This window comes from Lissotriton helveticus, chromosome 2_1, assembly GCF_964261635.1.
Source record: "Lissotriton helveticus chromosome 2_1, aLisHel1.1, whole genome shotgun sequence".
NCBI lineage: Eukaryota > Metazoa > Chordata > Amphibia > Caudata > Salamandridae > Lissotriton > Lissotriton helveticus.
In genome coordinates, this window is record NC_136059.1 from 682,571,037 (window position 1) to 682,589,609 (window position 18,573).

Below are 18,573 nucleotides of genomic sequence, written 5' to 3' on the forward strand. Positions count from 1 at the left end.
GGCAGCACCTAAACCGACTCTGTGTGGCTCGTGTTAAAATGTTATCAATTTCAATGCACACTATTCTTTTCATCACCGGAAAAAGTTCCGCAGCAGCAGAGCTCGCAGTGAGCCTGTGCCTGCCCCCCCGGTACCTCAGAGAAGCGCCGTGCGTGCTTCCCGATACACACGACTTCTCCTTGCTTGAAGCGGGGGACGGACCTCCGGTGTCCTCGCAACCCCCACACTGCGTTGTAGATGACTCCCCGTGCACCTGGAGGAAACAAACAAAGAAACAACACCGCCGCCGATTCCTTATGCACCTGGAGGAAACAGACAAAGAAAAATTAGACCGCTGACGATTTCCCATGCGCCGCTGCACCTCTCCTCACGCCGCGATGTCAGCTGGTATTCTTCGAATTCTGGCACCGCCATCCCGTATACATAAAATACCTTGAGCCTACCTAAAATCAAAAGGAGACAAAAAGAAAAACAATTACAGCCTCTCTAGAGGCTTGAGGGGCAGGACGTGGAGCGCGGAGTCAAAGAGGCAGACTCTTGCGCTCCCCGGCCTTTTAACCTCTTACCTGCCAGGCCGGTTCTAACTGGCCTGGCCTTTGCTCCCTGGTGACCCAGAAGTGATTCTATCACTTCCGGGTCACTGGGAGGCCCGGGGTCCAATCGGCTTCAAAGCGCGCCTGACACGTCATTGTAGCGCGACAGGTTTGCCACAACTATAGAGGGGGGGGGCGGTGCGCCCGCCATACTTGTGGTGGGCCGATGACGCCCCGCCTTTCTCAGAGAAAGGGAAAGAGGTAAGTGATAAGATTGATGATCGAAAATGAAGAGGTGGAGGAAAAGAGTAGAAAGAAATATGAAGAGGTGTAAAATGTCAAAAGGGAAAAGAAAAATATAGACCTGAGAGGTAGAGGAGTGACTAGGGGGAAATGTGTAAGGATTCAGGACAGAGATAATGAAGCTGGTCATAAAACTATTAGCAAAACTAAGAAAGAAGATTATTTAAATGCTTGCTTCCTCACACCGCCCTTAGACCTTCCCCTTGCTCCACCTCTAGTCCAGAACTCAGTGGGGATGAGTACCTGCACTTCTTGTTTTTCATTTAAAGCACTGACCACATTTATTCGCATACCTCAGTAACGATCAGTGTGTTTCATGCAGATGCAGCGCCCAACAGTATTTGTCATTTTTGTATTCCATTGTGGAAAAATGCTAATTGTTTCCTCGGAGTTAAGTCTTTTCGGTTTAAGCTTAGTTCTTGTTTCTCTGCTGGGGTGCATTTAAATCAGGATCGCCAACTAACTCCCTTGCTTCGACTGTTCTCGCGGCTTCACTCTCACATACTTGTTTTATGCATGTTGTGTGTCCGCACTGGAACAAAAGTGAGTTTTCAGTGTAAGAACTGAATAAAAACGCAAATACAAACGAATACACATGCATAATTCCTTCCGCACATGAACCGAGAAGAATAAACATGAAAGGCAGCGCTTCGGGAGGTGAATCTAAAGTTGTACCAAGCTAGCTTTGGAAATGGTGGGAGGAATTCCAAGGGGCCGCAATGCGTGGAAATTGCACGGTTGATTTAAATGTCAAATATTTACATATCTGCAAGATTCTACCACGTATGGGGTTTTATTCCCATCACTCGCAGCCCAAGTTGAAAAACTGCCCTCTCGTGGGTGTTCGCATAACTATGATATTATTAGAACAATTACACAATTTAATGTATATGATTAGCCGTCTGATAGTGCCATTAGTTCTCGCGAGACTCCATAATAGGCGCCTTCGTCTTTGTTGTGACTTGACCTTTCCTACTGTTTGCTGACCTTTCTGTCAAAGGGGGTGGGACCGTTCCCAACCCCCCAAACCTTTCAGCTGCAAAATCCGCGGCCTCCTTCTCAGCTGGAATGTTTAGAAACGTTTGGTGCTAAATACCTCAGTGTGCTGCTTAAAGACCAACAACAGCCTTATGGGGCCTTACGCGACCCCAAACACATCTTTTTTTGTTCGGAATATTGCATTCTGCCACATTTCTGAAGCCTAACCCTGGGCTTGCATTACAGCTCGCAGCCCCATTGAAGTGTACTCAATTGCACTGAGTTGCGCATTGTCGTGGCCTCTCTCCCCGCTGCACCCCCGGCTGGGACCCGGCAGCCCCCCTTCCACGGGAGCGTGCTTTCAAGTAGCCCGCAGAAGAGAAGGGGCGAAGAAAGAGGCCCCAAAAGTGCGGCTTAGCCTCATAATTGGGCTTGATCCTCGGAGTCCAAAATATTTTAACGCCGCGTTTCTGATTGCAGGGCGGCAAAGTGGATTTGGGAATGCAGAAAAAGTAATTAGGTCTGTTCATTGAAGTGTGGAGAGCATTTAAAAGTGAATGGGTGGTTACTACATTCTTGGCTGCCTCTGTGTTTTTTTTTATCTTTTCATGGTCGGCTGTGGCGGTGGTGATGGGTTTATTGCAGTTTTAGCACTTCGGAGGCAAGCTATGTTTTTCTTCGCCATCCCTACCTCCCATTAGAGCACTTGTGCTGCATGTCACCATTCACAGGGTGCCGGGGGCGGGGGTCTTAATTACACCAAGCACAAAGTGGGCTGTATTCAGAGTGGGGACTAAGGAAAGATCACATGCAAAGAAAGCCTAGCTTTAATGAATGACTCGCTGAGCAGAGAATTAGCTTCACGCAATATTCACACCCAGAAAATGTGCAAAAAGCGGGTGTCTTTCTGTTAGACTGTCAGCTAATCTTTTGGCTCTAAGCCAATGACGTAGGTACAGATTATGCTAGCCGCATTTTGTTATTCTCATACTTATTATTATCATCATAATTTTGCAATGCCAGAACAAAGTATTATTATTATTGGTATTATTATTATTATTATTATTATTATTATTAGTAGTAGTAGTAGTAGTAATAGTAGTAGTAGTAGCAGTTGTAGTATCATTAGTATTATTATTATTAGTAGTTGTATTAGTATTATCATCATTATCAGTATAATCGTTATTGTTGTTATTATTGTTCTCACTGCTGCTATTATTACTGCTACTGCAATCATTACATCTACCCTTACTATTATTATTACTTTTACTGATGTTAGTATAATTACTTTTGAAATAACTAATAACATGTAAATGCTATTATCTAGTTTAGATTGATGTGCTGAACTCTTCGTCAAAATATAGGAAAATCTGTAAATTAGATAGGTTTCTGCTTTTGCCTTTATTGCTCTGTCATTTGGCTGTTGGGCTGTTTGTTAAGGTAGCAGGTTTCTCACTTAATGAGTTTAGAAGCAGATATTTCCCACCGTAGCACACAGATTCAACTAAAGCGCATGCATGCCTCTGCAAATAATGCCTATGGGAGGTGCAAGTCCCTGGCGCAGCACCATAGGGTCCTTCCTGTCTCTTCTCTGAGAGTTATCTTCTGTCCGTGAAAGCATTGTGTACAAATAGGTCACCGCAAATAGCGTATGAATAGCATGGGTTTGTTTTACCTGGTGCAGAAACCTTTTCGTTGAAGGTCGTTTCCATTAATGTGTGTATGCTGACCATATCCTAAAAAGATCATATGTTTATGGACACCACAAAAGGCGCACACTTACATGAGCAAGAACAATTACAGTAAAACAAGGACCATCTCTCAAGGGATATTCCCACATCCACACCATATACCTGCTGGCGTCGTTTCCCCCAGGAGCCGATTATATCTTGATTTTATGCAAAGCCAATCCTCCAGAGGTGTATACCGAAATTCTATTTTAACAGCAGTTCATCGGAATTGCTGGCTGTATAGCTTTTTCTACAAGTAGCTTTTTCCAGATGAAATAGTTCTGAAAATGATGATCAACCTGCTAGCGTATATAATACAGGCACAGCATTAGTCCTGGAAACATTTTCACTATCATGTTTTGTTATGTTATTAGTGTTTTATAGCGCGCTAATCACCCATAAAGGAATTCAGTTGCTCTGCATCTGCATCTTTCAGCATCTTGCGAATGTCAAGAAGAGAGGAGGAAGCTCCGGTGTGTTGTGGGAGCTCGTTCCAGGCTTTAGAGGCCAGGTACGAAAAGGCACGCCCCCTGCCCTGCTTTTGTATATGCTTCGGTTGTGTGCTGGTAAGAGATTGCAGAGTGGAGGTGTCTGGAAGGTTGGTGGAAGTGAAGATGGCTGGTCAGGTAGACAGGGCCAGTATTGTGGAGAGTTTTGAATGTGTGGGTGAAGAGATTAAAGTATGCACGCTTGTGTATCAGGAGCCAATGGGCTCCCCTAAGGTGTGGTGTGACATAGGCTCGGTGAGTGATGTTGAGGACCACTCTGGCTGCTGCATTTTGGATAGTCTGCATTCTTCTTGTGAGCTGGTTGGTAATCCATGATGTACAGGGTGTTTCCATAGTCTAGTATGCCGGTGATTAGGTCTTGGGTGGTTATTTTCCTGGTGTTGTCTGGTAGCTTCAGTCTGTTGTTTAAGATGATTCTGAGATTTTGCGCTTCCCAGCTGAGTATGGGGGTGAGTCCGAGCTCTGTGAGCCACCAAGCGGAATCCCATGTTGAGGCATTCTTCCTGATGACTACCACCTCGGTCTTGTCCGAGTTCAATTTGAGGCAATCAGGGCCGGACTGACTACCGGGCGTTTTAGAATTCTGCCGAGCTGGGGTCAGAGTTCACTGCAGTGGGGGCTGATTTTGTTCATGGAGACCTGCGTGTACTTCGAAATAATTAGAGCAAAACAAATTTCGTTCGGTACATGCAGGTCCCCATCAACGAAATAAGCCCTCAGGTCAGCAGGTCAGCAGGTCAGCAGCATTCCATAACTCCCGGTAGCCAGTCCGGCCCTGGAGGCAATTAGATTTCATCCAGGTGGCTACCTCTGTCATGCATGTGGTGACTTTGTTGCTGGTTTGCTAACATCATACCATTGTGCGGTCAGTGGGCTGTAATTCTAATGAAAAGCAACAAATGCCAAAATGGAAAGCAACGAATGCCAAAACGCTGACAGGTATTTATTGTTAATATTATTTCCCTACCAGTCTTTAATGATTATGGACCTACCCAAGCAGATTACAATTAAAAAATATATATGCTTACCATATGATGATGTTTTTTTTGTTTTGGGGGTAACAGTAACCAGATTATGGACCGTTTTTGTGACACTGATTCCACACACAATGCTTAAGTAATTTCACTCTAATATTGCACAGAGAGCTCTCATTGGCTGCTCGAGAATTTGTAATCCCTTAGTACAAGAATACTCTTTTTGTTCTTCACCTCATGGTTCTCTTACTAGACCTGATCACCTATTCGCTAGTAAACAATTATCTCAGAACATTCTCCAATCCTCCATTGGCCCGTTATGTTTTTGGATCATGACCCAGTGATTATTGATTTGGACTTAATTCCAGAACATCCCACTTCACACAGATGAAGATAAAAAAATTCTCTTCTTTGCATTTTGATGAGGAATTTTTGGAAATTCACAAGGATCCTGACATTTCTCAGCAAATATTATGGGGCATGTGTAAGGCTTCCGCTCATGGTTTAATTATTGATTATATATATAAAAAGAAGAAATAGTCCGATAAACAGCATAAGTCTTTCTTTTTCACTATAAAACATTTGGAGTATCAATATTATTAATCTAAATCTGGGACTGATTTAAAGGAATTAATTCAAACCAAAATGCATTGTAATAAAATATCTAAAGACAATGGCTTCTCTATTTTACCTCCTCGTAGTGTTCATTTTTAAGGTGGACGCAATAAAGCAGGAAAATCTTTTGGCTAACTATTTAAAAGTCAGAAAGCAGCATAACAATATTGAATCTATAGATACACCCCTAATCATCACATATTTAAAGTTAATTACATTCTTGTGAATTTTGATCCAATTTTTGATACCCTCAAAACTGTTACGAAATGTTACAATATTAACTCCTATTTACGATCTAACCACAGATCTGATCACAAAGATCTTAATTATTTTCTCCTTGAGAAGGATGTATCTTTATCAGAAATATTCCAAGTACTTAACTCCCTTAGGAAGAGTAAAATTCCAGGCCCTGATGGTTTTACAGTAGACCTTTCCCTTCGTTTTGTAAAATTGTGGTTCCAAAATTACTATAACTTTTTAGATTTGTTTACCTCCTCTGCTGCTTCTGGGTTTACTTTTCATTAAACTACAATTTGTCTAATTTATAAGGAAAATATCTGTCTCGTAAAAATTACAGACCTATCTCTATCATGAATGATAAAGCCTGAATCCACTCCTACCCAAGTAATCGGTAAAGAACACTCAATCAATCAATCAATCAGAACATTTGTAAAGCACACTAATTACCCGTGAGGGTCTCAAGGCGCTGGAGGAGGGGAGGGGGATGCTGCTACTGCTCGAATAGCCAGGTCTTGACGAGTCTTCTGAAGGTTAGGAGATCCTGAGACAGCCGTGGAGGGATGGGGAGGGTGTTCCAGGTCTTGGCGGCGAGGTGGGAGAACGATCTGCCGCTGGAGGTTGCTCTTCGGATGTGGGGGACTGTGGCGAGGGCAAGGTTGGCGGAGCGGAGCTGGCGGTTGGGGATGTAGAAGCTGAGTCATCTGTTGAGATATGCTGGTCCTGTGTTATGGAGTGCTTTGTATGCGTGGGTAAGGAGCTTGGAGGTGATCCTTTTGTTGACGTGGAGCCAGTGCAGGTCTCTCAGGTGGGTTTGATGCGGCTGCGGCAAGGGATGTCGAGGATCAGGCGTGCAGGGGCGTTTTGAACGCGTTGGTGTCGTTGGCTGAGGCTCCTGCCTAGAGGACGTTTCCGTAGTTCAACCTGCTGCTGACGAGGGCCTGAGTGACCTTTATTCTTGTATCTGTGGGGAACCACCTGTAGATCTTGTGGAGCATGCAGAGGGTGTTGAAGCAGGAGGACGAGACGGCGTTGACCTGTTTTGTCATGGAGAGGGTAGAGTCGAGGATGAACGCTAGGTTGCGTGCATGGTCGGTGGGTGTTGGAGCTGTTCCCAGTGTGGTCGGCAACCAGGAGTCGTCCCAGGCTGAGGGGGTGGGGCCAAGGATGAGAACTTCCGTCTTCAGTCAGCTGTTCTTCATCCACTCTGCAACAGCTTTCAATCCTTCATGTAGGTTTTTTTTGGTGGTGAGGGGGTCCTTGGTGAGGGAGAGGATCAGCTGGGTGTCGTCGGCAAAGGAGATGATGTTGAGGTTGTGCAGTCGGGCGACGTGGGCGAGCGGTGCCATGTAGATGTTGAACAATGTTGGGCTGAGGGATGAGCCCTGGGGTACACCGCAGATGATCTCGGTGGCTTCAGAGCAGAAAGGTGGGAGGCGGACGCTCTGGGTTCTGCCGGAGAGGAAGGAGGTGGTCCAGTCCAGAGCATTGTCTTGGATATCAGCATCGTGGAGGCATGTGCGTAGGGTGCGGTGGCAGACAGTGTCAAAGGCAGCTGACAGGTCCAGGAGGTTGAGGGCCGCGGTTTCTCCTTTGTCTAGCAGTGCTATGATGTAATCGGTGGCTGCGATGAGGGCAACATCGGTGCTGTGGTTGCTGCGGAACCTGGACTGGGACAGGTCCAGGATGCTGTTCTCCTCGAGGTAGCGGGATAGTTGTCTGTTGACGGTCTTCTCGATGACCTTTGCCGGGAACGGGAGCAGGGAGATGGGCCGGAAGTTCTTGAGGTCCTTGGGGTCGGCCTTGGGTTTTTTGAGTAAGGTGTTGATCTCGGCGTGCTTCCTGCTCTCTGGGAAGGTTGCTGTCTCGAAGGAGATGTTGATGGCTTTCCGGAGACGGGGTGCGATGTTGGTGCTGGCTTTGTTGAAGAAGTGGTGTGGGCATGGGTCTGATGGAGATCCAGAGTGGATGGTGTTCATGATTTTGATGCTGTCGTCGTCGATTATGTTGGTCCAGGAGAGCAGGGGATTGGTGCGGATGGTGGATGTGGGGACGGAGGTCTCAATGGTTGTCGGGCGGTCGGTACGTTGAAGCTGTCGTGGATGTCTGCGATCTTGCGATGGGAGAAGGTGGCAAGGGATCCGAACATGTCTTGCGAAGGTGGTTTGTCGTTGGTGTTGGAGCTGGGGTTGGAGAGTTCCTTCACAATGTTGACGAGCTCTTTGCTGTTGTGTGCGTTGTTGTCTAGGCAGTCTTTGAAGGAGGCCCGTTTGGCGGATCTGTTGAGGTGATGGTGTCTGCGGGTGGCATTCTTGTAGGCTGCGTGGCTGTCCGGTGTCTGATCACTGAACCATTTCTTCTCTAGCTTTCAGCAGGTTTGCTTAGAGGCCTGGAGGTCTTCAGTGAACCAGCTGGCTTTCTTGTTGGTGTGTCTGTTGGAGGGTTTCTTGATCGGGGCTAGGGTGTTGGCTCAGTCGTCTATCCATTGTCTGAGGTTGCGGGCGGTGGTGTCGGGGTCAGTGGGGTAGCGGGTGGGCTCCGGGCGAGGGTGGTGGTTAGCTGGTCTTCGGTGACTTTGCTCCAGCAACGGCGGGAGATCTGTTGGGTGCGGTGGTGCATGGTGGGTTTCCAGAAGGTGAAGTGGATGCAGCGATGGTCGGTCCAGTGGAGATCGGTGGTGTGGTTGAAGGAGACGTGGCCGCTTGCGGAGATTATGGGGTCAAGCGTGTGGCTGGCAGAGTGGGTGGGTGTTGTGACGAGCTGTCGAGGTTGGTGGACACTGAGGTTTTATCAAGGGCCGACTAGCTTTGGATAATACTAGATTTTCTAAAATGTCTTGTAAAATCTTCTTCCCTTCACAACTTTCTGGCGGCCTTCACTGTTGATGCAGAAAAAGCATTTGATAGCCTTGATTGGTCCTTCTTGCTTTATTTTTTGAAATGGCATGGCTTCAGTTCTAATATTATTTTTCTTATATATTATACCTATCTCCAAGAGCTTCTGTCTCTGTTTATGAGAAGGTATCCAATTATTTTCAACTTCAACGTGGTATTTGCCAGTGATGTCCTTTAGCCCCACTTTTATTTGATTGGCTCTTGAGCACTTCCTTTCCCGAATTTGAGCCAACCCCTTAATATCAGGTATTCATTATGGGGATCTTCAACAAAAATGTTATGCTGATTAAAATTCTATTTTTTATTTCTGAACTGGACAGTTCCGTACTAGCTTTACTTAAAGAAATCTCAGATTTCTCTTTTGTTCAGGGTTATAAGATTAATACTAATAAAACAGAAATTCTACCTTTTACCAAATTTTGCCTGAAGCACTCATTTGAATCTACTGTGTTTCAGTGGAACTCATCTAAGATTAAATATTTGGGCATCTGGTTTACTAACTCAATCAAAGAATCAGTAGCAGTACATCTTAAAGAAGGCTTGAATAAAGTTGAATATCACCTTTCATTTTGGAATCACCTTTTTCTCTCTTGGTGGGGTCACCTCGATTCAATTTAGATGATGATCACTCCTATTATATTCATGAACCCAGTAAATATCCCTTGCTCTTTTAAGAAACAGAACTTGATTCCATCCTTTATAAATTTCTGTGGAGTAAGGAAACATCCAAATATCCTTATCACAGCTCAAGAATGCTAAACTGGAGGGAAGGACAAACTTTCCAGATTTTCGTCTTTATCACAAAGCCTTCTGTTTAAAAGAAGAACCACTGCAGTTGTCCGAAAATGCTTGCCAATTTGCACCCTTATGGCTTGATATTGAACAAATCTTATTGGCTCCCTTCTCTCCTGGGGAAGTAATTCTCTTTTCCTCAAAAACATATGTTACATCTTCACCATTGTTTAAACATACCTGTCATTTATTGAGTTTTTTTTGTCAAACAAATGCAAAAAGCATGACAACTTCTTGCACCCCATCTCTGGTATAACAATCTCATTACAACCAATATTTTGGAAATCCTGGAGACAAAGAGGTATTGTAAAAGTTGTGGTGTTATTTTATGATGATGCTCCAATGTCGTTCCCTCATTCTCAGGGTTCCTATAACCTTCCCTGATCCTATCTACCAGGGTTTTCTCTTCTGATGAACATTATTTTGGATGTTCTTCACTCACTACAAATGTTCTGACTCCTTCTACACCCATGTCAGATATCTATATTTTTTAGGCTTCCAGGCCTAAAGCTTCCCTTATATATAAACACTTTCACTCTATTAATCCATCTACACCTAAATCCAAAGTGGAACTTATAAGGGAATCAGATCTGAGATGTATCTGGTCTACCTCACTTTGGAACAATATATCAAGATATGGTATAAAACACTCAAGGTGTTCAAAATGGCTACTACATCTCAAACAGCTACATTCTCTACAGATACTAATGGTAAATGTTGGTCCTGTGAGCATCCCTAAGGTGATCTTATACATATGTTATTCATTTGTCCATATAGACTATTATTTTAGCATAAGGTTTGTTTTCAACTCAAAATACATTTTCGAATCAGTTGTCCTTTCTTCCTTTCGCTACTTTTTCTGGGTAGTTTGTTAGATGACAAGAACTCACTTATTCATAATAATAAGTTGCTGGTCCTATTTATGGCTTTTGCTTTTCATCAAATACTGGTTAATTGGAAATGTTCTTGTAATATTTCCTTCAAAGCTCGATGGTATAATGTAATAATCATAGATTGAGTGCCACATACTCTAAATTGCTGCTCTCCGCTCTCTCCCTGCTGCCATCACCACCTCAAGTCACCATTAACGTTTGCCGCCACTGTTATTAATGTTGCTATGGTGTTATTGTTGAGACAGCGCCTGGCCTCATTATTCCACCTGCCACCTGCCATAGCCTGGCTTCACCCCTGCTCCCATTTATGTTCCACGTATCCAGCGGGCTGTGATCCTTGTCTTCTGGAGGAGGCTCAAAAGACATTTGTCAGGGCAAAAGACAGAAGTAAGGGACTGTAGGCGGATTCAGCACAGTATTTCTAGGACCCCAGAAAAGACCTTGAGGAACGTCACAGGGGCCACAATCGAATTACTGAGTTACTGAGTGCCACAAGCTACTAAGATTCTCACATGCCTTTAGCTCATTGAGGCTTGTGTCATACAGCTCAAACTCAACAATTCCCAAAAAGAAAGTCCACACAGATGGTAGAGGTGAAGCCCTTGAACACTCATCTAAAGTCAATGGCATCACCAACAGCTGCCACGGTAGCAGTAAGGTCGGCACGACTGCTCTAGGAGTGTCAAAGATTAACCCGGACACCACAGATCACCGTGTGAGGGAATCTCTTCCACAAAGTTTTCAAAATCCGCAAATTTAACTTCAAGGTGAAAAGAAAGCTGGCCAAGTGCAGAGTTATGGGGAGAAGAGTAAGGGAGTGGGTGCAATTATCCCACCCTGCTACATGGGGCCCTGTTGGACTTGGCCTTTTCCACCCAAATTTTTCGCTTTTGACCCCCTTATCTAGATTGTCTCCCCCATGGGATTAAACCTGTATAGGCCATGAGTGGTGTGAGACACCTTGTTGAAAATGTAATTACCTGAAATAATGTGAGCACTTGTAAAATCCCCCATTTTAAAACTGCACCTGATTGAAATGTATTGTTTTTAAAATGGATGCCATGGCCATGGGTTTTGCCACTGGAGGCTAGATGTGCCAACATTCTAGAAGGTCCTGGCACTGCCTGGGAGGAGGGTATAAATAGGGAGAAGTGTCACCAGAGAGTCAGTCAGCGCTGGGACAAAGAAGGGAGGGGACCTGCTGTGAGGTGCTACCGCCACATGGGCCTGTGAGCTGGGCCCTGCACCCCTATAAACCCCCCCGCTGCTGTCTCCATGGGCCCCTGACAAGGAAGGGCCCCTACCCAGGTCACTGATGCTGTTTGGACCGGGTACCCCGCCAGCACTGCGTGAAGAAGCGCCCAGGAGGTGAGGAGTGTGCCCCTGAGGAGGACTGTGGGACTGTTCACCCCCCTCTGTGAGGTGTGCTGCCTGGTGCTGTGCTGCGTAAACGCTGGGAGTCCAAAGACTGTTACTGCCTGTGGAAGCGCTGGGCCCCTGGGACTGTTGTGGCCCCCTAGTGGTGAAAAGCCGCCTGTCCAGCGCTGTGTGGTGAAGCGCTAAATTCCTGCCCCCTCAGCGTGGTCAAAGGAAGATGCTGAGGTTGTGGCCAGAGGGAGGTGCCGTGCGTTATGAGTAGCGCTGTTTTATGAGGAGACTGTGGCAGCTTGTAAATAGCGCCATTTTCGCTATTTCCTGAGGAGACTGTGGTAACTTGTAAATAGCACCGGTTGTGGAAGCGCACTTTTGCCACTATCTCAAGGCGTAATTAACAGGGAGCCTACCCCTTTATTGTTGCCATCGTCGTGGCGCCGCCAAGGGACCCCCACCGCTGTGGACAGCGTCGCGGCGGACCCAGGTGCCAGGAGAGGGCCGCCGAAGTGCAGGGAGTGCCGCGCTAGGCCCTGAGGCCGTCAGGTTTCCCCCTCACATGACGGGGGCCCGGCCGCGTCATTGGCCCGCCCCCGCCGCGCACTGATTGGCCTGCGCGGCCGTGACCTTTGAAGGCCGCGCAGGGATTGGCTATCGGCCGGGAAGGCCAGGAGAAGGGGAATCGAAGCCCCGGGTCCCCGTGAGGTAGGAGGGGGACCCGGGTGAAGCTCCGTTGCGGGGCCCCCGTGCCAAGGAGGGAGCCCCGAGAGAAGCGACCGGAGCGGGAGGCTACCCAGCCGGTCTGAGCCCCACGCGAGGGGCCGGTGGAGGAGGCGGGGCCGGGGCACACTGTCGGTGCCGGCCCGCCAGCGCGAGAAGAGCTTCGCAGAGCCCTGGGTCCCCGTGAGGAATGGGGACCCAAGTGAAGTGCTGGTGCGGGGCCCCCGTGGTCAAGGGGGAGCCCCGAATTGGAGCGACCGGAGCGGGAGGCCACCCCGCCGGTCTGCGGCCCTGAGTGAGGGGCTGGTGAGAAAGGCGGGGCCGGGGCACATTGTCGGTGCCAGCCCCGCCCCCTCTAACGAAGCCGGCTGAAGGAGCAGAATGCCTGTGGGGCTCCCACGCGAACGAGGGAGCCCCGATTGCGCTGCAGGAGCCGTGTGACATGGGAGGAAAGCCAGGCAGGCTTCCCCCACGGGTGCCCAGACACCGTGTTGAAGCCCAGACCCCTGTGAGAGAAGGAGGCCCGGGTGAGGCGAGTGTGGCCGTCCAGAGGCCGTTTTGGAACCCCTGGGCCCCGGGTGACGCCGCGGAAAGGGGGGCCTCGAGGCACATTGTCGGTGCCTGGCCCCCCCCCCTGCAGAGGAGACCCCAAAGGATGCCCCGCAGAACCTACCGAGCCCGGTGAGTGGGGCCTACGCTTAACGGTGTGGGGGACAGAGAGGGCAACGGGGTACATTGCCGGTGCCCGCCCCGGGGACTGTGTTGCCTTATCAGGTGCCCAAATGACAGGGGGCACCTGCGACTTGGGCTCCAGATTTATTGAACTGCCCTTCTAGACAACTCAGGAGCAAGCCGGTTGTCCTTATTGCATATTCTGGGGTAGAGAGTTTTATTCTCCCTTAGTGCAAATATAGGTCCCTGTTGTACGGGTTGCCCTGAGGTCCCCAGTTATTAAGGAACCCTGGGGAAGGAAATGTCTATGGGAGTCCAGAAGTAAGGAGGGTTGACTGCTGTGTACACCCTGATGTTCATACCCCGAGGTTGTTGGTAGAGGGAGCCTAGCTATTCCCTTACAGGTGTTCCTGATCTATGAGGAGGGCTCCTACCTGATATCTATGCTGGGCGATGTATGTTCCGCCTAGGTTGGTCAATGGGTTGGCCTGATGTTATTCCAGGCCCTTGTTATGTACCAGATTGATGGGCCAGATAGGCTGATTTATTGCAGGTGTTCCTGCCCATGTCATGCCGTGATGCCCTAATGTTTTCTTCCCTAACAGGGGTGGTTTGGTGTTAATGTGCATGATGTATTTCTATGCTAATGTAGAATTTTGCAATTACAGCCTTCCCTGTAGGATGAGAGTCTGAGTTGGCCCTGCCAGATTGGCCCCAGATCTAATGACATTTTTATTCTAACCTTTTTCCCTTACAGTATGGACTTTGGACTCAACCCTTTCTATCCCATGTAAATAATCCCCCTCTGAAGTACTTGGCTCTGGTGCCAGTTGGCGCCGTGTTATGATGACACTGTTGATGCATTTTTGCCTTGCAGGTTGGAGATACTAAACTGCTTAATTTTCCAACTCAAACTGGTGTCCTGCCTCGTTTGTGGTGTGCCTGGTGTGTTGACTGAGGGTACTGCGTGAGTGCTTCACATGTCCTCGAAGTTTGGCCTGCCCGCTTGATGCCATGCTACCCCCTTTGAGACTTGGGCAACCCCCATTTCCAACATTTGGTGGCAGAGCGGTGGGATAGGACTTGTGTTTGCGCAGTACCACAGCGGCCACAGGTTACACCACAAGTAGAGCCTTGTGGTGGGGATTATTGTTTGGAAGAGTGTTTGCTAAATTGCTTCCTCCTAAAAGTGTTTGATAATTGTGTCCCCTTGTTCCACTGTGGATGTGTCCCGGGTGTATCTCGCCACGATGGGGTTGATTTACCAGGAAGTGGAACTGATGGAGTACACCGAACAGGAGGTGATAGACTTCCTCCTGGAGAGAGGGATACCCCCAGTAGGGAACATTAGGAGGAATTTGTTTCTCTATGAGGCCCTCAAGAGGGGAGAGCCCTTAGAGATTGATGGGGACTTGTCTGACTACCCCCCTGAAGTTTTGAAGGGTCAGTGGGTTAGAGACCAGAGAGAGGGCTCCCCATCCAGAACCCTGGGAGGTAATTGCTCCGATGAGGAGGAGGAAGAGTCTAGCAGGGCAGAGACGCCAGTAGCTGTGGAGGACACCAAAGATAGGGAGTCTCGCACTGGGTCCAGTCCCGGGGGCACTGCCCCATCCCTTTCCCTGTCCCCAGAAGAATGGGTAGATAGGAGAGAAGTAAGGGAGTATCAGCTGGCGCTGGCAAAGCTCAGGCATGCCGAGGGCTTAGCGCAGCTGAGGGTAGAAGAGCAGCGACTAGAGACTGAAAAAGTCCTAGCCCAGGAGAGGATGGCGGAGGCGGAGAGGGCCTTCGCCAGAGAGAGATCAGCTCAGGTGGGTAGGTTGTCCCCTGAGAGTGGTTTTAGGAGTCTGGATTCACCGAAGAGGGTGGGATCCAGTGGTGCAGCGAGTGTAGGTCCAGTGCAAGGAGTCCCACTCCCGAAACCCAAGAGACTGTGCCTGATTCCCCGGAAGAGGAGGACGGGTTAGTATTTAGGGGCAGGGGAAAGCTGTTCCATCAGTCCTGGGGAGAATTCGAGGAGGAGTGTTGGACTGTACTGGAGGATTGGGTGGTGAGGAGAGCAGTGGAGGATTGGGAAGGGCTGTGCCATGCCGTTATCCGGGAGCACATGCTGAGGAGTTGTTTCCCAAGACTGCGTCACCATCTGTTGCGGTGCGGGTTCTCAGACCCCAGGGAACTTGCACGGGAGGCAGACCTCTGGGTAAGTGCCAGAGCGTCTGGGAAGGCTGAGGGGAGTGATCCTGAAGGGAGTGAGACGGGGGGGTGTCCCAAGGTGCCCCAGCTGTGGTCACCGGGCCTGGAGTGTTCTTTAAGAGAACCTCCGGTTGGGAGACTAGGCTGTCCCGATGTGTCATCCAGAGGAAGGGATCCCCTCATGTCAGGAGGACCTGGAGCATCAATAATCGGAGCTCCAGTGGTTCGGGGGTCTGACCAGTCACAGGGTTTAGATCCTGGACTGGGGTTCCAGGTTAAGGGGTTGCCTGACCTAGAGGGTGGGGTACCTGTAATTCAGGTCCCTACCAATTTGACTCCCAGGGGTACTACTCCCAGTGGGAGGGTGCGGAACTCTGGGAGGGGGTGCAGAGGGAGGAAGGTCTCTTCTCTGTCACCAGCTCAGCCACAGGGCGCAGATCCTGGGTTGGGTTGCCAGGGACAGGGGTTGCCTGCCCTGGTGGGAGGGACCTCTGTAACCAGAGTCCTCCCGGAAGTGACTCCCAGGGGTACTTCTCCGGGTAGGAGGGTGAGGAACTCTGGGAGGGGGTGCAGGGAGAGGGAGGACTCGCCCCTGTCACCAGTTCAGCCTGTGGGTTTCGACTCCAGGTTGGGGAGAGAGTTGTGTGAGGGTGTCCCCAGGCATAGGAGATGGAGGAACCCTTGGAGGAGAAGTAGGGGGAGGAGAGCCTCGCCCCTAAGGGCTGGTCAGTCTGAGGGTGTAGACCCCAGATGGGTGGACCAGTGGCAATTTGGAGAGAGAAGAGTGGTCCAAGAGAATTACAAGCCTGAGGCTAGAGCCTCCCACTCTAGGAAGGAGAAACATCCCATTAGGGAACACCAGTGGGGTGGTTTTGTTGGTGAAGGGAGGGTTGCGAAAGAGAACCATTGGGTTCCAGAGTGCAGGAGAGACTGCGGGTGCTCCTGTAGTTGCAGGCCTGCGTCCACCTTTTTCCGCCCCAAGCAGGGAAGCCCATCAAGGCATTGATCAGTCTACCCTGGCTTTTGGCTGGGGGGGAGTCGTGTTGGACTTGGCCTTTTCCACCCAAATTTTTCGCTTTTGACCCCCTTATCTAGATTGTCTCCCCCATGGGATTAAACCTGTATAGGCCATGAGTGGTGTGAGACACCTTGTTGAAAATGTAATTACCTGAAATAATGTGAGCACTTGTAAAATCCCCCATTTTAAAACTGCACCTGATTGAAATGTATTGTTTTTAAAATGGATGCCATGGCCATGGGTTTTGCCACTGGACTGCCATAGGTCAGCGGTCTAGATAATATTACCCAGCTACCCCTAGCTTTTGGAGGGAAAGCCTGGCACCCAGGGTGCTCATCCCCTCCCCTAGAACCAGTTTAGGCTAGATGTGCCAACATTCTAGAAGGTCCTGGCACTGCCTGGGAGGAGGGTATAAATAGGGAGAAGTGTCACCAGAGAGTCAGTCAGCGCTGGGACAAAGAAGGGAGGGGACCTGCTGTGAGGTGCTACCGCCACATGGGCCTGTGAGCTGGGCCCTGCACCCCTATAAACCCCCCCGCTGCTGTCCCCATGGGCCCCTGACAAGGAAGGGCCCCTACCCAGGTCACTGATGCTGTTTGGACCGGGTACCCCGCCAGCACTGCGTGAAGAAGCGCCCAGGAGGTGAGGAGTGTGCCCCTGAGGAGGACTGTGGGACTGTTCACCCCCCTCTGTGAGGTGTGCTGCCAGGTGCTGTGCTGCGTAAACGCTGGGAGTCCAAACACTGTTACTGCCTGTGGAAGCGCTGGGCCCCTGGGACTGTTGTGGCCCCCTAGTGGTGAAAAGCCGCCTGTCCAGCGCTGTGTGGTGAAGCGCTAAATTCCTGCCCCCTCAGCGTGGTCAAAGGAAGATGCTGAGGTTGTGGCCAGAGGGAGGTGCCGTGCGTTATGAGTAGCGCTGTTTTATGAGGAGACTGTGGCAGCTTGTAAATAGCGCCATTTTCGCTATTTCCTGAGGAGACTGTGGTAACTTGTAAATAGCACCGGTTGTGGAAGCGCGCTTTTGCCACTATCTCAAGGCGTAATTAACAGGGAGCCTACCCCTTTATTGTTGCCATCGTCGTGGCGCCGCCAAGGGACCCCCACCGCTGTGGACAGCGTCGCGGCGGCCCCCGGTGCCAGGAGAGGGCCGCCGAAGTGCAGGGAGTGCCGCGCTAGGCCCTGAGGCCGTCAGGTTTCCCCCTCACATGACGGGGGCCCGGCCGCGTCATTGGCCCGCCCCCGCCGCGCACTGATTGGCCTGCGCGGCCGTGACCTTTGAAGGCCGCGCAGGGATTGGCTATCGGCCGGGAAGGCCAGGAGAAGGGGAATCGAAGCCCCGGGTCCCCGTGAGGTAGGAGGGGGACCCGGGTGAAGCTCCGTTGCGGGGCCCCGTGCCAAGGAGGGAGCCCCGAGAGAAGCGACCGGAGCGGCAGGCTACCCCGCCGGTCTGAGCCCCACGCGAGGGGCCGGTGGAGGAGGCGGGGCCGGGGCACACTGTCGGTGCCGGCCCGCCAGCGCGAGAAGAGCGTCGCAGAGCCCTGGGTCCCCGTGAGGAAGGGGGACCCAAGTGAAGTGCTGGTGCGGGGCCCCCGTGGTCAAGGGGGAGCCCCGAATTGGAGCGACCGGAGCGGGAGGCCACCCCGCCGGTCTGCGGCCCTGAGTGAGGGGCTGGTGAGAAAGGCGGGGCCGGGGCACATTGTCGGTGCCAGCCCCGCCCCCTCTAACGAAGCCGGCTGAAGGAGCAGAATGCCTGTGGGGCTCCCACGCGAACGAGGGAGCCCCGATTGAGCTGCAGGAGCCGTGTGACGTGGGAGGAAAGCCAGGCAGGCTTCCCCCACGGGTGCCCAGACACCGTGTTGAAGCCCAGACCCCTGTGAGAGAAGGAGGCCCGGGTGAGGCGAGTGTGGCCGTCCAGAGGCCGTTTTGGAACCCCTGGGCCCCGGGTGACGCCGCGGAAAGGGGGGCCTCGAGGCACATTGTCGGTGCCTGGCCCCCCCCCCCCTGCAGAGGAGACCCCAAAGGACGCCCCGCAGAACCTACTGAGCCTGGTGAGTGGGGCCTACGCTTAACGGTGTGGGGGACAGAGAGGGCAACGGGGTACATTGCCGGTGCCCGCCCCGGGGACTGTGTTGCCTTATCAGGTGC

General features: G+C 50.4%; 1 long non-coding RNA gene across 1 annotated transcript in view; it reads left to right on the forward strand.

Annotated features, from left to right (window-relative positions):
- The first annotated feature begins 661 nt into the window (after positions 1–661).
- The window catches only part of LOC144819470 (uncharacterized), a 45,982-nt gene continuing 28,070 nt past the window's right edge, over positions 662–18,573 (forward strand). The window contains exon 1 of the long non-coding RNA XR_013607388.1: positions 662–794. This is a non-coding gene — a long non-coding RNA (uncharacterized LOC144819470). The remainder of the gene's footprint in view (positions 795–18,573) is intronic.